Source organism: Acomys russatus, chromosome 27 (genome assembly GCF_903995435.1).
Source record: "Acomys russatus chromosome 27, mAcoRus1.1, whole genome shotgun sequence".
Classification (NCBI taxonomy): domain Eukaryota; kingdom Metazoa; phylum Chordata; class Mammalia; order Rodentia; family Muridae; genus Acomys; species Acomys russatus.
Window position 1 is genome coordinate 47,134,409 of NC_067163.1, and position 15,634 is coordinate 47,150,042.

The window sequence follows — 15,634 nt, forward strand, 5'->3', positions numbered from 1 at the left end:
TGACAACCTTAGGATAGTTGAACAGAGTCTTCATAAGACCTGTAGTAACGTGAAATTGGATTTAAAATTATTTATTTATTTACTTGTTCATTTATTTATTCACTTTACACCCCAATCATAGCCCCCCTCCTTCCTCTCCCCCAGGTCCTACCCTCCCAAAATGGGATTTAGACATTAATGATGCATCGGTGTTATTTTCACACTGTAGCACGTTATGATGCAAGGACAACAACCAACGGAGCAAAACTTCCAGAAGTAATGCTTTGGGTTTGTCTTCTTCCATGCTGGAAAGATCTCGGGGCTTTGTGCATGACAGGCCAACACTCTACCACTGAGCTACAGTCTCAGCCCACCAGAATCTCACTGAGCAAGCTAGCTCACTTCAAGTTGGCAAGAACATAGAGCTAGCCCAACTCTGAAACAGGTAAACTCAATTAAAAGCAATCTACCGGCTTCCTTTCAGACCACAGGGAACCATCTAAGGGCTAGGAGACTCAGGAGACTCCCATACTTCAGTGCTTGGCCCTTCTCTACACAAGATATGCCTTGCCATGTTAACTCCCCTGAGAGAGACTGTAAGACAATAAAGACTTGTTATTGCGACACAGAGGAGTACATTCTGAGGCATTAGGAACACTCTGATGTCCCTTCCGGGCTTCCGTTCTCCTGGGAACGTGATAGACACCTTTGAGACAGGTGGGTTGGGCCTGGGGATGCGGATCAGTAAACAGAAAGCTGGCCCAATAGAAGATCCAAATATGAATCCACACACATATGGTCACTTGATTTTCGACAAAGAAGCCAAATCCATTCAATGGAAAAAGGATAGCATCTTCAACAAATGGTGCTGGTCTAACTGGAGGTCTATGTGTAAAAAAATGCAACTGGACCCATATTTGTCACCTTGCACAAAACTCAGATCCAAGTGGATTAAAGACCTCAACATAAAACCAGAGACACTAAGTCACTTAGAGGAAAAAGTGGGGAAGAGCCTGGAACATATTGGCACAGGAGACAACTTCCTGAACAGAACACCAACGGCCCAGGCCTTAATGTCAACCATTAATAAATGGGACCTCATGAGGCTGAGAAGCTTCTGTAAGGCAGGAGACACTGTCAAGAGAACAAAGCGACAGCCTACAGACTGGGAAAAGATCTTCACCAACCCTACATCTGACAAAGTTCTAATATCCAAAATATATAAAGAACTCAAGAAATTAAACACCACCAAACCAAATAACCCAATTGAGAAATGGGGCTTGGAACTAAACAGAGAATTCTCAACAGAGGAATATCAAATGGCTGAGAAACACTTAAAGAAGTGCTCAACCTCCTTAGTCATCAGGGAAATGCAAATCAAAACAACTCTGAGATTCCATCTTACACCCATCAGAATGGCTAAGATAAAAAATTCAAGCGACACCACATGCTGGCGAAGTTGTGGGGAGAGAGGAACACTCCTTCATTGCTGGTGGGAATGCAAACTAGTACAGCCACTTTGGAAATCTATCTGGTGCTATCTCAGAAAACTGGGAATAGGACTTCCTCAAGACTCAGCTATTCCACTCCTTGGAATATACCCAGCACACAATAAGAAAATTTGCTCAACCATGTTCATAGCAGCCTTATTCATAATAGCCAGATCATGGAAACAGCCTAAGTGTCCCTCAGTAGAAGAATGGATAAAGAAACTGTGGTACATATACACTATAGAATACTACTCAGCTATTAAAAACAAGGAATTCCCAAAATTTGTGGATAAATGGATTGAGCTAGAAATTATCATAATGAGTGAGTTAACCCAGAAGCAGAAAGACTTAAATGGTATATACTCACTTATATCTGCATACTAGCCCAAGGGGCATGTCCCACGAAAGCCTTCACTTACCAGAAAACTGGGACAGAGGGGACGACATCCTAATAGGACTCTAGATGAGAGAAGCATGGGACAATGGCAAAGTAGAAGGATCCAGAGGGTCCTAGAAACCTACAAGTAGAACATTATGATAGGCAGATTTGGATCCAGGGGTCCCGCTCAAATTAAGGCACCAGCCAAGGACAATACAGGCGGTAAACTTTAAACCCCTACCCAGATCTAGCCAATGGTCAGAACAGTCTCCACACTTGAGTGGAGAGTGGGATATGACTTTCTCACGTACTCTGGTGCCTCACATTCGACCATGTCCCCTGGATAGGGAGACCTGGTGGCACTCAGAGGAAGGACAGCAGGTTGCCAAGAAGAGATTTGAAACCCTATGAGCATATACAAGGGGAGGTAATCCCCCTCAGGAACAGTCATAGGGGAGGGGAATAAGGGGAAAATGGGAGGGAGGGAAGAATGGGAGGACACAAGGGATGGGATAACCATTGAGATGTAACAAGAATAAATTCATAATAAAAATTTTTTTAAAAAAAGAACAGCACTCACTATAGTGTAAAGACTCACTAAAAAAAAGAAAAGAAAAAAAAGAAAGCTGGCCCAAAGGCCGAGTTCAATCCCCAGCCTCACTACAAAGAAAACCAGGCTGGGTAGCACCTGCGTATTACAATCCCAGCACTCAGGATGCAGAGGCAGGAGGTCACCTTTGGCTACATAGTGAATTGGAGGCCAACTTGGCCTATATCCCTGTCTCAAAATTTTAAAGAAAAATTATGACAGATGGATATGAGTGCCAGCCGGAAATCTACAGAGGCTGTGCTTTCATTTCTGCCTTTTGAAATGTTTCGTGCATAAGAATTAGTATATGAAGCAGGGTGTGGTGATACACACTGGGCAGCTGAGGAAAAGGAATGAAGAGTTTTTGAACAGCCTTTGCTCACAAGACATTGCTTCAAAATAAAACAAACAAACAAAACAAAAAAGCTGCTGTTTGGAACATATGCCTAAGTACTATGTTAAATTTTATGCTCAACTTAAGGAGATCTTCCATATAGGCTTTTACTATCTACTGACTTTTTTTTTAAGCTACTATTCCTACGTGAGAAACCACTCCCAAAACACTTGATTGATAATAACCAAATAATGTTGTTCTTTTTTTCCCCAAATGAGTAACTATTCAAGATGAAGTCATTGGTTTTCTTTCAAATCTTAAATTTCCCAGTGTAAACCATTTTATTAGAAAGATACATAAATCAATAACAAATTAATATTCTCATCAACAGATACTTAGCAAACTCCCCTAGATGCAGGATCCAACCTGGTTGCCAAGGCTGGAAAAACAGATGTTACCTCTGTTTCAGGTTTTTTTTTTAACCCTAACTGGTGAAGAAGGACAATACACAGTAAATGTGGCTTATACAGTGAAACATTTCAATGTTGTATCAAAGAATAAAATTGTTTAATTTGATGTTTAACAAAATTCTGCAAGCTGATTTAAAATGTAAAATTCATTTCATTTTTATGACTGCTAATAGGTTTTTTCTTGTTATAATCTAGTCATTGAAATTACATTTATCATGCTTAATATTTTTACTAATCTTCTAGCTCTCCTGCCATAATTAAATCATGGGATGAGCATCATTCTCTTAATTAGCTTTATGGCTTTCAAAAAGATACTCTGGTTCTTTTGTGGATGAACTGTCATTATAAATTATGCAGTGTACCTAAATCATTAGACAAATATGACATATGTATTTTATAATAAATTAAAATGCATGCATCGGACTTAATTCTCCTACTTATTCCCAACCAAAATATTGCATCTGGTCCATTCTAAAGCCTCATGAATTATAAGGCTAATTTCATAAGATGACTTTAAGAGAAAGCCATACAGAAGCTCACCTATCATGGCTAATTTGGCAGTGACCCATGCCCATCCTAACACCACTCTCACAATCAGTGTAACACGAGAAAACTATTCTCTCCACAATCGTTACATGTTTCTATACGGTAAAGACACTACCATTTCAAGATGGCATCATTTCAAGAGTTGCACTGCTTTCACGGGAGCATAAAGTGAAGACAGACATTTCCTTCCCAAAGTCATGTTTTTCCTGTCTCCATAGCCCCGCCCCTAGGTCACTTTTATTGCTTAAGAGAATGAGCAATGCCAGAAAGAGATGGGTGGATTACGAAGGACTCTTGGGAACTCCTCAGAGATAGGGCCAGGTATAACAGCAGTTCAGCACAGAGAAGTAGCAGGCTGTCAGAACAGGCTCAGGGAAGTGGGAGGTCAAGAGGCAGTAGGAGAGTCTCTTGAGTCCTAGCAGCAGCTTCTAGCCTCTGAAGCCATCAGGAGGATTTGGGAGGTTGCAGATAGCTAAAGGCAGTGGCGAATGACCACTTCATTCTTCCATCCCCTTTAACCCTGATGGCAGAGGATAAGGTCCAAGAAATAGCTGGAGTGTTTAGGACAAGAAACTCATAGCCAGAGGCAGTCTTAGGCGTCTAGAAGTTTCCAGAAGCCTCTGCTTTAAGTTTCCAGTCCCCTTCCACTCCATCAGGCATGACCTTCAGACAGAGACAATTAGATATGGCCTTTTCCTACAGGAAATGAGTCTCTGTTGAAGCTTGGGCAGAACACTGAAGGAGAATCCAGGAAGCAGCATAAGGAGATAATAAGACAGTGGTGTCATTGAAGCTGGCAACGGTGCCTCCTTAAAATAAGCTGCTCTTGTTCAGTGCATCCTGTAAACAGGGTTCACACAAAGGAATGGAAGGGTTGTGTCACACCTGGGGAGATGGCTCCATCAGCAAGTGCTTGCCTGGAAGACATAAGTGCCTGAATTTAGATCCACAGAGGCAATGTAAAAGGCTGGGCTTGTGCCTGTAATGTCAGTGCTGGGGTAGGAGTGGGGTTCTTTCAAGCTCCATGGACAGCCAGTCTTAAAAAGAGACAGAAGGAGGGAGCGGGAAGGGAGGGAGAGAGAGAGAGAGAGAGAGAGAGAGAGAGAGAGAGAGAGAGAGAGAGAGAGAGAGAAGGGAAGGAAGGCAAGAAGAAGGGAAGGGGAGGGAAAGGGAGGGGAGGGGAGGGAAGGGGAGGGAAGGGAAGAGGAGGGGAGAGGAGGGGAGGGGAGGGGAGGGAAGGGAAGGGGAGGGGAGGGAACGAAAGGGGAGGGAACGGAAGGGGAGGGGAGGGAAGGGAAGGGAGGGGAAGGAGAGGGGAGGGGAGGGGAAGGGAGGGAAGGGGAGGAGAGGAGAGGGGAGGGAAGGGAAGGGAAGGGAAAGGAAGGGAAGGGAGGGGAGGGAAGGGGAGGGGAGGGAGGGAAGGGGAGGAGAGGGGAGGGAAGGGGAAGGGAAAGGAAGGGAAGGGGAGGGGAGGGAACGGAAGGGGAGGGAAGGGAAGGGAAGGGAAGGGAAGGGAAGGGATAGAGAGGAAGAGAGGAAGGCAGGAAGAAAGGATCCAGAGACCCCTGAACTCTATAATTTCTGTGTTCTAGCCTTGTTCATCATAGTCTTAATCTTAAATTAGACAACAACTGAATCCTTCACTTGAACAGGTACCATAGGAAAGCATAACTGGCCACTTCAGCACATGGATTATAAATACCATCCCAGGGATCAGGCTATAGGAGAACAAGCTCAGGCAGAGCTGACCCCTGGTTTGGATCTGAGACGTCTCTCCTGCTCTTCTCAGAAGGAGTTCAATTCCTCACTTTTTTTTTAAAAAAAATGTGAGTAGTCAAACTTTTATTTAATTATTATGGTAAATGGTTATGTTAAAATATAAACATAATATGACGTGTCATCATGGGCAGTCTTTTACACAATAAATGCATGGCTAACATTTTATGTAACAAAAGAAAAACTGAGTCTATAAGCTACCAGAACAAGGACAGAGAAGCAATACACTCCATATAAAGTTAAAAAAAAAAAAATAGTTACGATAGGACCCAGCTCTCTCCGTAACTCCACTTTCCAATGTACAGTCAACATCATGCTAACACACTGGACCCTTACAAAAGCAAAGAAGCCCCCATCCCCACCCCACGGTTTAATTCTTAACTGAAGTCAACCCTCCTTTCGTTGTCTTCTTTGGTGGTGGTAATTGGGCAAGATTTTCATCAAGAAATCCAGGTATAGTGTCTGGGGCTCTGGTCGCTCCATCTGCACCCGTCGTAGTTTGTCTGCACCCATAGATCACTGTGTCCTCAAGGATGACGTCAAAGGTGTTTAGGTTTGCAGCAAGCCCCGATGTTGCCACCACACTGGTCAAGATTACATTTCTGCCTACATATGCTTTTGACTCAATGGCATTGTTATCTCCCATTTTCATGCCTTGAGAATGACAGCCAACTTCAAACACGTTATTGGTGCCAACGATCATAGGTTTGAGTTCTGGGTAGTCAGTGTCTGGGCTGATATTATCTGGATGAGCATTTATGATGAGGACCTGCTCTTCTAGAAGGTTACCTTCACCAATAATTATCAGCCCAGCCTCTGCAATATTCTGTGCTTTAGGGTGGATCACTGTCCTAGGGCCTACGGTTAAATCTCCTCTGCTTTCACTTTCTACACAGACAACTTCTCAGGAGCAATCTTCAAGCTCTTTTTAATCTTCTCCACCATCGTCAGGCCCAGTCTCAATTCCTCACTTCTCCCCCCCTCCATATTCTCCTTATTTTTCCCATAACATCATGAAAGACAAGCAAATGACATAGCCAAGGATATGAATAGCACAAGAGGTAATGAATCAAGGGACCGACACAAAAAAACCCAGCCTGAGACTGTTAGAACCCATAATGCTGAGAGCACAGATAAAACCACGCCAAGTTGTGTAGCAGGTTTAGGGGAGAGCTATTTAATTTTGTTTTGTTTTATTTTTATTTATTTTAGGGGTGGCTATTTTGATGTTCTATAGTGATGACACCTTCAGAGCTATCTTTGGTTCTCTGGATATTCTGGTGTTGTCTGGATGGAGGTCCAACTTCTGATGAACTATAAGTAAGCAGATGGCTAGGAGATGAGTGGCAGTTTGACTCAGAATGAACTCTGACCCCTGGTTATGGCTTCCATGATCAATGAGCAGTAGTGGACTTTTAATGTGATTGAATGTGATATTCATGTAACAGTCAAAGATTCTTGAAGACGGCTGATCCATTTTTAGTAATTAGAATTACAGGTCAATGCATAAGCAAAGCATTATAAATCACTCAATCATGTTGAGAAGACCTACAGAGTCCCTCACCCTTCACCCTGTTTTCTACCTGACAGTGCCGATCCATGTCATCTTGCCTATTGGTAATTCTTAGCGGCATCTTTTACCCTACATTCTACATGTGTGAGAGGTAAGGTGTAATTTCTATGCCATTTAAGAAAATTGCCTCGTTTCCTTCATTAAACACAATCACAACGTTCCTCAAGTTTTGGAAGTGGTTAATTTTAAAATGTCTTTAAAATGAAAGCAATTAGGAAGGCTCATTAAAATTAATAACTGAGGCTGGTGACATAGCTCAGAGGTACGGCACTTGCTTAGCATGCATAACATCCTGAGTTCAAGTCCTGGCACTGCCATCACAACAGAAATGCTAACCTATTACAAGAAGAAGCCTATGAATTATGGTACTTAAAGACAATGCACTAAGTAGTCCTTGGCTGGGTTAGCTATTATTCATGCATCTGTTTACACACTCATCCTCAGCTTGTGAGTAGTCTAGATTACTAGCTACTGACCCAGGCCAAGGAGAAACGTAGGCATCACAGGCCTGAAACACTCTCAGCAAATAGAAACTCAGAATCGGTATCTCAGAGGTGGTGAGACTAAAGTCTGAATGGCATTCAGACCCACCAAGTGAGTAGGGGGTCCCCTTCCTCTCAGATACCCTCAAAATGTGGGTAGCCACACAAAATCACAGTTCTCGTTCAAAAGGAATCGTTTTGAATTTGGTTCTGGAACCAAATAAGATCGACCATGGCCCAAGCACTCAGCTTTACCTTTACCCCAAGTACTATGTGCCCACAGTGAAACAATTAAGATTTTATGGTAACAAAACAAAAGAAGTCATAAGCCAAGACACTTTTCAAATGCAGTAGTGGAAACATAATATGAAGGCATGTTATAACGAAGGAAGGAACCCTTTGCTATGGCCTCAGATGCTATCTGATGGCGCATTACTGTCTTTAGGGTTGGTGTCTGCTCATGCTTTTCAGAAGGGTGTACCTAGCAGTCACGAGGATGTCACATCATACACTGAAGTAGGTAATAAATGACTGTCTAAGGGGCTAAGATAACTCAAGATAATTTGCCCCTAAATCTGCAATATTTCCAATCCATAAAATCATAAAATCATTGGCCTTCTAATCTGCCAACCAGACTCGCAGAATAGGTAACACAGGCTCAGCTTTTTCCTGAGAACTTCAATCAACAAACCTCAACAGATTTCCAATTCAACAGAGCTCCCTGCAATCTACGTTGTGTCAGAAACTGTATGAGGTTAGACCACAAAGAGACCTAAAGAGAAACTTTCTGAAAAAATCACCTGTGGTCTGCAGCCCAATAATTGCAGTTATTATACGATCCCTACATGGTCCCTAGATTTATATTATTAAAAAATAAGGCTGCTATTCATAGGAAAACATCTTCAACAGAAAAAAAAAACCAATCAAGCCAACCAATCCTGTAACTACAAGTAAGAGAAACTGGGTCCCATCCTGAAGTTTGCCACACTTGGACAATGCCTTTTGCTATGAGAAAGAACCGAGATTTCCATTTGTTTTGAAATGTCGTTTTGAGGGATGGATAAAAATTAGAATAGTGACATTGTCCCAAGTAAAGTTAAGTGTCAAATCCTCTTTTCCATTCTGACAACTAGTGGATGCCCTGGGCCTTAGAACTCCCCCATACGGAGGTCCTAAGGTAGGATATAGGCTTTGGCCAGCTGTCTTCCAGATCTGTCCATACCTCACCTAGCCAGAGAGTCAGCCCTCGGAAAAGAAGCCACACATCCACTTAGCATCCTGTGCTCTTCACATGCCATCCAATGAGACCTAGATCTCTGTAGCTCTTTGCACATCTCCCCGCCCTTCCCTCTGCAAGTCCCCGGGATCTCCCAAAGGACCTCACACCCCACCCATCCACCCACCCACTGCTTCTTCTGTCCCTGCCACAGCTCAGGGCTCCTTATCTTTCTCCCCATGGGAGCCCTGTGCCCGCACCGAGAATTTGGTGTCATGTCTACTCAAAAGGTAAAATAGAAAAATCTCTTTTCTTTCCTCTTGGGTTTAGTAAATGACTCAACAATGAGTAAAGGGATGAAAATCCTCCCCAGAAAGAAAAGAATGCTGTGAATTGCCAAGTTTCCTCTTGGGTTGCTTCTCAGGGAGGCACAAAGTCATAGTTGCTCCTGCAGAGGTTCCCATAAGGAGGCCAGACCTCTGGGGATGAGAGCCCCCTCTCTGTTCTGACCAGTATCCTGAAGTAAACAATGTGGCCTCCCTGTCAGGTCTGAGGACAAATGACTCACCTCGTGGGCCACCCTTCTGGAGGATGATATATTGTCTGCTTTGTGCCTTTTGGTTTGACTATGTGGGTAACACAACTTCAGTTTCCATTTCCCTGTGTAGAGTTGCCTGCCTTTCCCTCCTTCCAGAAGAAATCACACACCAGAAGTACTGAACTCCCGCCTATAAACAAGAATTCAAGCAAAAAGCACCTATGAAGTCAAAATCTTTACCAAGGAGTACCATGGAATACTCAGTCATCTCCCTAGTGACTGTAACTGCTACATGCAAACATTCACACGGCCCTATATAGGAGGCAGAATCCCAACTGCATTCTTTCTTTCTGCAAATAATTTGGCCCTAAGTAAACAAAGCCTTGGAAGAGCTAAATAAGGAACCATCGGTTGTAAAGGCTGTTATATCATAGGCTGGCAAGTCTTCCTGGAAGGAGAGGCTCTGGTGTAGTGTGGAAGGAGGTCCAGAGGGTGTGGCTTCAGCTGGGCCCTCTGCCTCCTGTGAGTTTCAAGCATGCCATCTGATAGCTGGATTTTTCCAGCTGGGTAACTGGTTAGACCACACACATGCTCAAACACCTCCTCGGGCGCAACCTCAGCACGCAAGCTCAACGGGTAAGAGGAAGAGAATATTTTTCCTAATACCGACTCTTGGACTTTTGAAGTAGCTTCGCTAGCCTCCACCACCAAGACTTCAGAGAGAAGCCCTTGCTTCCTCTCGCTCCCTCCACACATCCCACTGTCCCGAGGAGACTGTTTCAAACTCCCAGGAACAAAGAAAAGCCTGATGGAGAAGTGTAGCCTCTTTCTGCTCCCTTCCAGGAAGCATGTGAAGTCAAACCGTCCACTGGCCTAGCCACTCTCCAAGGAGGCAGAGCTTAGGAAGGACACGTTGGAGAATAACATCTGTCCTTCATCTGTCACCAAGCAAAATCCCGTATGGGTCAACCAGGACAAAAACCAAGCTAGCTTCCCACCTAGGTTGCTCTTCTTCATTCTCCAGACTCTCTGATAGAACTTAGGCTATTGAATGAATACAAACATGCATCGCAGTTCTTAACATTAGCTTTGTGTCTTATTATCCATATGAAACTACAAGGAAAACTCAAGTAGGAGCCGCTTAACCTGTTGTAATAATGGCTTTTTATTTTGTTTTGTTGTCTTTTCCCCCCGTCTTTTCTTTTTACCTTTTTATGTTACCAAAAAAAAAAAAGTTTATTTACCACATGCCTGTTACTGTCTCATTTTATCTACGTGGGTGACAACTGTGCAGAATCTCCTAGAGGAATCATTCAGCTGCTTCCTTTGTGAGTGCTCTTTCCCGGAGGGTCACTGTTGCAAAATTAACTTAGAAGCAAAGGGCTCTAGCAGGCCTCAGCATGAAAAAATGGCACCGGCAGGTTTTGCCCTTTAGCCTTCTTTCCCTTGCTCAGTCCTTGGATTACATTCCTAAAGGTAGCCCTCAAGGTCTATTCCCTTATTTGGCCACAGCCTCATTCCTGAGACTGATCACTGAGGTTCAACTTATCAATACCCCAAACTCCAGCAATCAAAAATCATTATTTTGACTACCCTACCCAAAATACTCTATCAGAGCTTACCAACACATCCTAGCTCATTCCAATACAGACTTACTCCTTTCCCTCCTTTTTTACATTTTTATTTATTTATTTTTATTTCAGGACAGGGTTTCTCTGTGTTCTTTTGGCTGTCCTGGACTCACTTTGTAGACCAAGCTGGCCTCGAACTCACAGAGATCCATCTGCCTCCCAAGTACTGAGATTAAAGGTTTGTGCCACCACCCCCAGCCTCCCCTTTTCCCTCTTAAAATTGACACTTGCAAAGCTAGCTGTTGCTGTGTCTGCCCAATTCAAATTCAGGGACCTTGTCTAGTTGCCTTGCTCAATAAAGAATCTTTTCAAATTTGGTTTGCATTTGGAAATTGGTGTTTTGGGGTGGTCTGTGCCTAATCTGGGGTCCATTGGGGAGGGAAAGGTTGGTTGGCTTATAGTCTACCATGTATCATTGAGAGAACCCAAAGCAGGAGAGCTCAAGGCAGAAATATGAAGGCAGTTACTGAAGCAGAGACCGCAGAGGAACGTGTCTCCTGGCTTGCTTTTCCATGGTTTAATCAGCTTGCTTTCTTGTGCAACCCAGGGCCACCATCATAGGGGTAGCACTGGCTACAATGGGCCAGGCCATCGCACACCAATCACTCATCAAGAAAATGCCCCCAAAGATGCACCTACAGGCCAGTCTGATGGAGGAAGCCATTGTTCATCTGAAGATGCAGACAGTTCCCTCTTCCCAGGTGATCCTCGCCTCTGTCAAGTTGACAAAACCTAGCCACCAGCATAGTTATCATCCTCAGGTGATGACTCAGCAGATGACTTGCCCCACCTCCTCACACACCTGGGGTTTAGTTCTGGCTGTCAGTGGACAGTAAAAATTGAGAGAAGTATTAAAATCACATCAATTCCCAAATGGTTAGTTTGCCTTTCTGAGACACCACACTTTAAAGAGGGGGGGGGGGGAATCTATTCTGTGGAGTAAAATAATGACCTTCAGACAATTGGAGGCTTGTCCGGACGCTGCCAGAAGAAAGCAGGGCAACAGAGAAACGGGATTCGTGGATTAATTAGTAATGCTGTGTTACTTCATGCCAATGAAGCAAGTACGCCAAATGGCTCCCAAAACATTCCTGACTTCTGAAGGTGAAGAAAACTCACTGGGTGTAAGGAGGCCAAACTTGAAATCTCTCTTATGTCCCTCATGTTGCACTGGGCGTAACTTTGTTCTGGCATCAAGTTCTTTGCAACCTATGTAAACGCTTCAAGAAGAATTTTTTTTTTTTTAAGGAACAAACTTTCAGTATTGTATCAATACATATGCCTATCACTCATCCATCAGATAACCTTGTGTTGATGCTGAAAACAAAGATGGCTGAGGTACCTCCATTGCGATCAAGTTCCCTACAGTGTAGAGAAGACAACTAAAGAAAAAAAAATTTTCTTCAAGGTTAGATGGCAAAATGGAGACAAGACACAAGGCACATAAGGAAGTATCCAAGTGGAAGTTACTCCAGGAAAGCCAGATTGTGCCCAGTCTGAACTCACCCTTGAGTGCTTAATATTTGGCAGGTAAATTAAGATGACAGAGGAACAAAGAAGTGATGAGTGTGTGGAGGTGTCTGTTTGCATAGCAGGTCACTTGGCTTGGCTAGGACACTGGGTGTTGGGGAACACTGGCTGGAAACTTTCCTCAGGGGTGGGGCACACACTGTAATATAACTTGCTGAAAAAGGAAAATCTAAGGAGGCACAGAGGTGGGTGGGTTGAAGAACACAAGAGGGGCTCTTTTAGCTATATTAAACCATCATGTCGCCATGGTTAATGATGACCAAATAGTGATGATGAGGACTAAAGAGGGCAGTGAAGGTGGGAACACAAAGGATAAGAGCTCTTCAGATACCTACAGGCAGGTGGGCAATGTCTGTGACTGGCAGGATGACAGAAGAAAGCCACGTGACTAGATCAAGACAATTCCAGATTTGTGATCTCTGGCTGAGTGGAGGTACCAGTGACCCTGCTAGAAATACTGGCAAAAAAGCAATCACGGCCCATGGACTGTGTTCAGCACATAATGCTGAAGCTATGGCAGACGAGCTGCTAGATTCCATATAAAGGTCTGAACTTAGGGAGATACAGAGAAAGAATAGAATTAGAGACAAAGATGGTAGAAAAGACTGACATACATGGACAAACACCAGACATTGACCAATTGGAACAGGTGCTTGAGCTACGTGAAAGGTTAGGTGTGGCTGACTAACCCCGGTTGGTATTGGCCAACTTTGGAAGGATGAAAGATCACAGGACAGCAGGAGAGAGAACACCTAAAATAAGTTGAGGCAAAGAAGAGGACATGAAGAAGCAAAAGCGGAGGAAAGGTCACAGTGGTTTGAGAGCTAAGCGCAAGTCCCACAAGGCAGACTGAGGAGGAGATAGCTTCAGACCTAAGTTCCAAGGTAGCTGCCCAAGAGACATCCTGCCCACCTTTTCTTTCCCAGGCTTCACTATTTGTGGTACTCACATCTGTGGAGATGTGGGCAAGATCCAGAGCAGCGTTCTGGACCTCAGCAACATCAGATTCTAGAAACGCAGGAGGGGGGTGGTGAATTAAAATGGCCCTAGTAAGTTAGGATCCAAATCGGAAGCACATTAGCATTCTTCCCGGAAATAAACGCCCACTAGACATGGTGACCCCAACCACACTGACTCTGAACTGGCATTGGTTCAGGCCAAGAGGCTGACAGGAAGGGTTACTCTCACTTGGGCTATTTCCTAGAATCTTAACAAACCTTGTCAGGCCTTTGAATTTTTTTTTAACTCAGTAGGAGGCCGTCACCCTCTCTCCCTTCCTCTCTCCCTCCTTCCTTTCTCCCCCTCCCTTTATTCCTCTTCCTCCTTCTCCCCGAGTTTATTCATCTTAAATCGGTATGGTTTTCCCTGTAGCCTTTTCCCACTTCAGTCTTCCGTCACTAAGGGCTTAAAGCAAATGCCCTCTCACACACAAGCACAGTGCAGCAAGTGTCTCTAAGACAGAACGGGAGTAATTCTGCAGGTTCTCTGACCTTAAAAAAGGAGTGGGGAGAAAAACAAGTAGAGCAGAAGTGAATACAAAAATACTTTACAAGAACATACTATGACTTACTTGAACAAAGGGAGACAGATCCCGTGTAGTGCTCCACTGCAATCGTAAAGAATGCTTATTGAATAACTTGAAAAGATTAGGCTTTTTGAAAGAGACAAGAGAGGTTCTTTTGAGCTAAGGCGCTATGGAAACTAATGTTCAAGTATGATTTCTATTTTCGAGCTTTTAGGGAACGACTGGGTTTTGATATACTTAGAAACCAGAGCCCACGCATCCAGTGGCACACAAGACCCTCCCCGCTCCAGCGTTCTTCCCACGTGTCCATGCTATTGCTCGCTTAAGCCCAGCTCCCTCGGGTTTCTTGAGCCCTGATGTCTTGATGCTCCTCAACCTTGGGCACCCAGATGCCAAAGGCAGCCACGTGCGGCAGTCTGGCACTGTCTGGAGCATGCTCAGTTGAGTCCTGAGCCACTTCTGCAGGTCCGGGCTCGGGGCTTGAGGTCACAGGCAATACTCTGTCTCCGGGTTTGCCAGTCACAGAGAAGGAGGTGGACTGAGATCGCTTAAATAGCCTCCTGTTTTCTTGACAGCTGTCCCTGACTCAGAGTGGAATACTCAGGTTCTGACAGCTGGAGCCACTTTAGTAGCTTTAATTTGCAAAAATCCACTTCTCCGTGTTTTCCTAGCAGCCAATGGCCAACATTGGTGGGGGGGGGGTTGGCGGGGTAGGGAGCGGGGGGGGGGGGGGGCGGGGGGGGAGGTTGCTGAGTGAGTTTAAAAAAAAAAAAAAGCCGAGTGTGAGGCGTGGCCTGAGGGGGAGCAGCAAGGAAGATCCCGGGAGGAGGAGCCTAGTCACTGTCCCAGAAACTGACAGGCTCTCTCCAAAAGAAAAAAGAGGGGGTGGGGGAGAGGAATCCACCACAACATAGCAGGATTGTGTACAGAAAACTTATGTAGGTGTTAAAAATATTTTTCGAGTACTTATTTTTCCCCACCAAAACAACTTAACTGCTCGTTAGAGAGAACGTCGAAACTGCAAATAATTTTAAGGGGCAGTTTTATAAATCCTCTCGGAACCCCACTACTCAGAGGTCACCCGCAAACACCCAGCTCTTTCTTATCCCTGTCGCTTCCAGGCGCCCGCTGGCCTTTAGCTGTGACAGCGCGGCCACCTGGAAGGCCCCAGATGCTTCTGCTAGCGAGGTGGTGTGACAGACAGCCTTAGAGACCAGGTCGGTTAATATGTGGGTAGGCTGGTTGCCCGTGGCATCCAGGATGACACTCGAAGACGCCTTTTCTTGCGTGTCCTTGAACGCCGCTGCGACGCGACGCTCAGGAAAGTTGCGGCGACAGCGCCTGCAGCGCCCTGCCCCCGAGAGTAACCAGTCAAGCCAACCCGGCAGCTCAAGGTGCTGGTGGAAGAGCAAGTCACCGCGGCGTTCCGGAGCACCTCCCGGTGGCCACCCGGTTCCGCCCAGAGGCGGCGCTTGCTGCGCGTAGTTTAGGCCAGCCGACTGTGCGGCCCGCCCCGGCTGGGAGGAGCCCACCGCCCGCAGCGACCCGCCTCCACCCGCTGCTGCCGCAAAAACCC

The 15,634-nt window shown here is 44.9% G+C and overlaps 1 pseudogene; it reads right to left on the reverse strand.

The window, feature by feature from the left end:
• Positions 1 to 5,933: 5,933 nt before the first annotated feature.
• Positions 5,934 to 6,508, reverse strand: LOC127210261 (dynactin subunit 6-like; annotated as a pseudogene).
• Between the last annotated feature and the right edge of the window lie 9,126 nt (positions 6,509 to 15,634).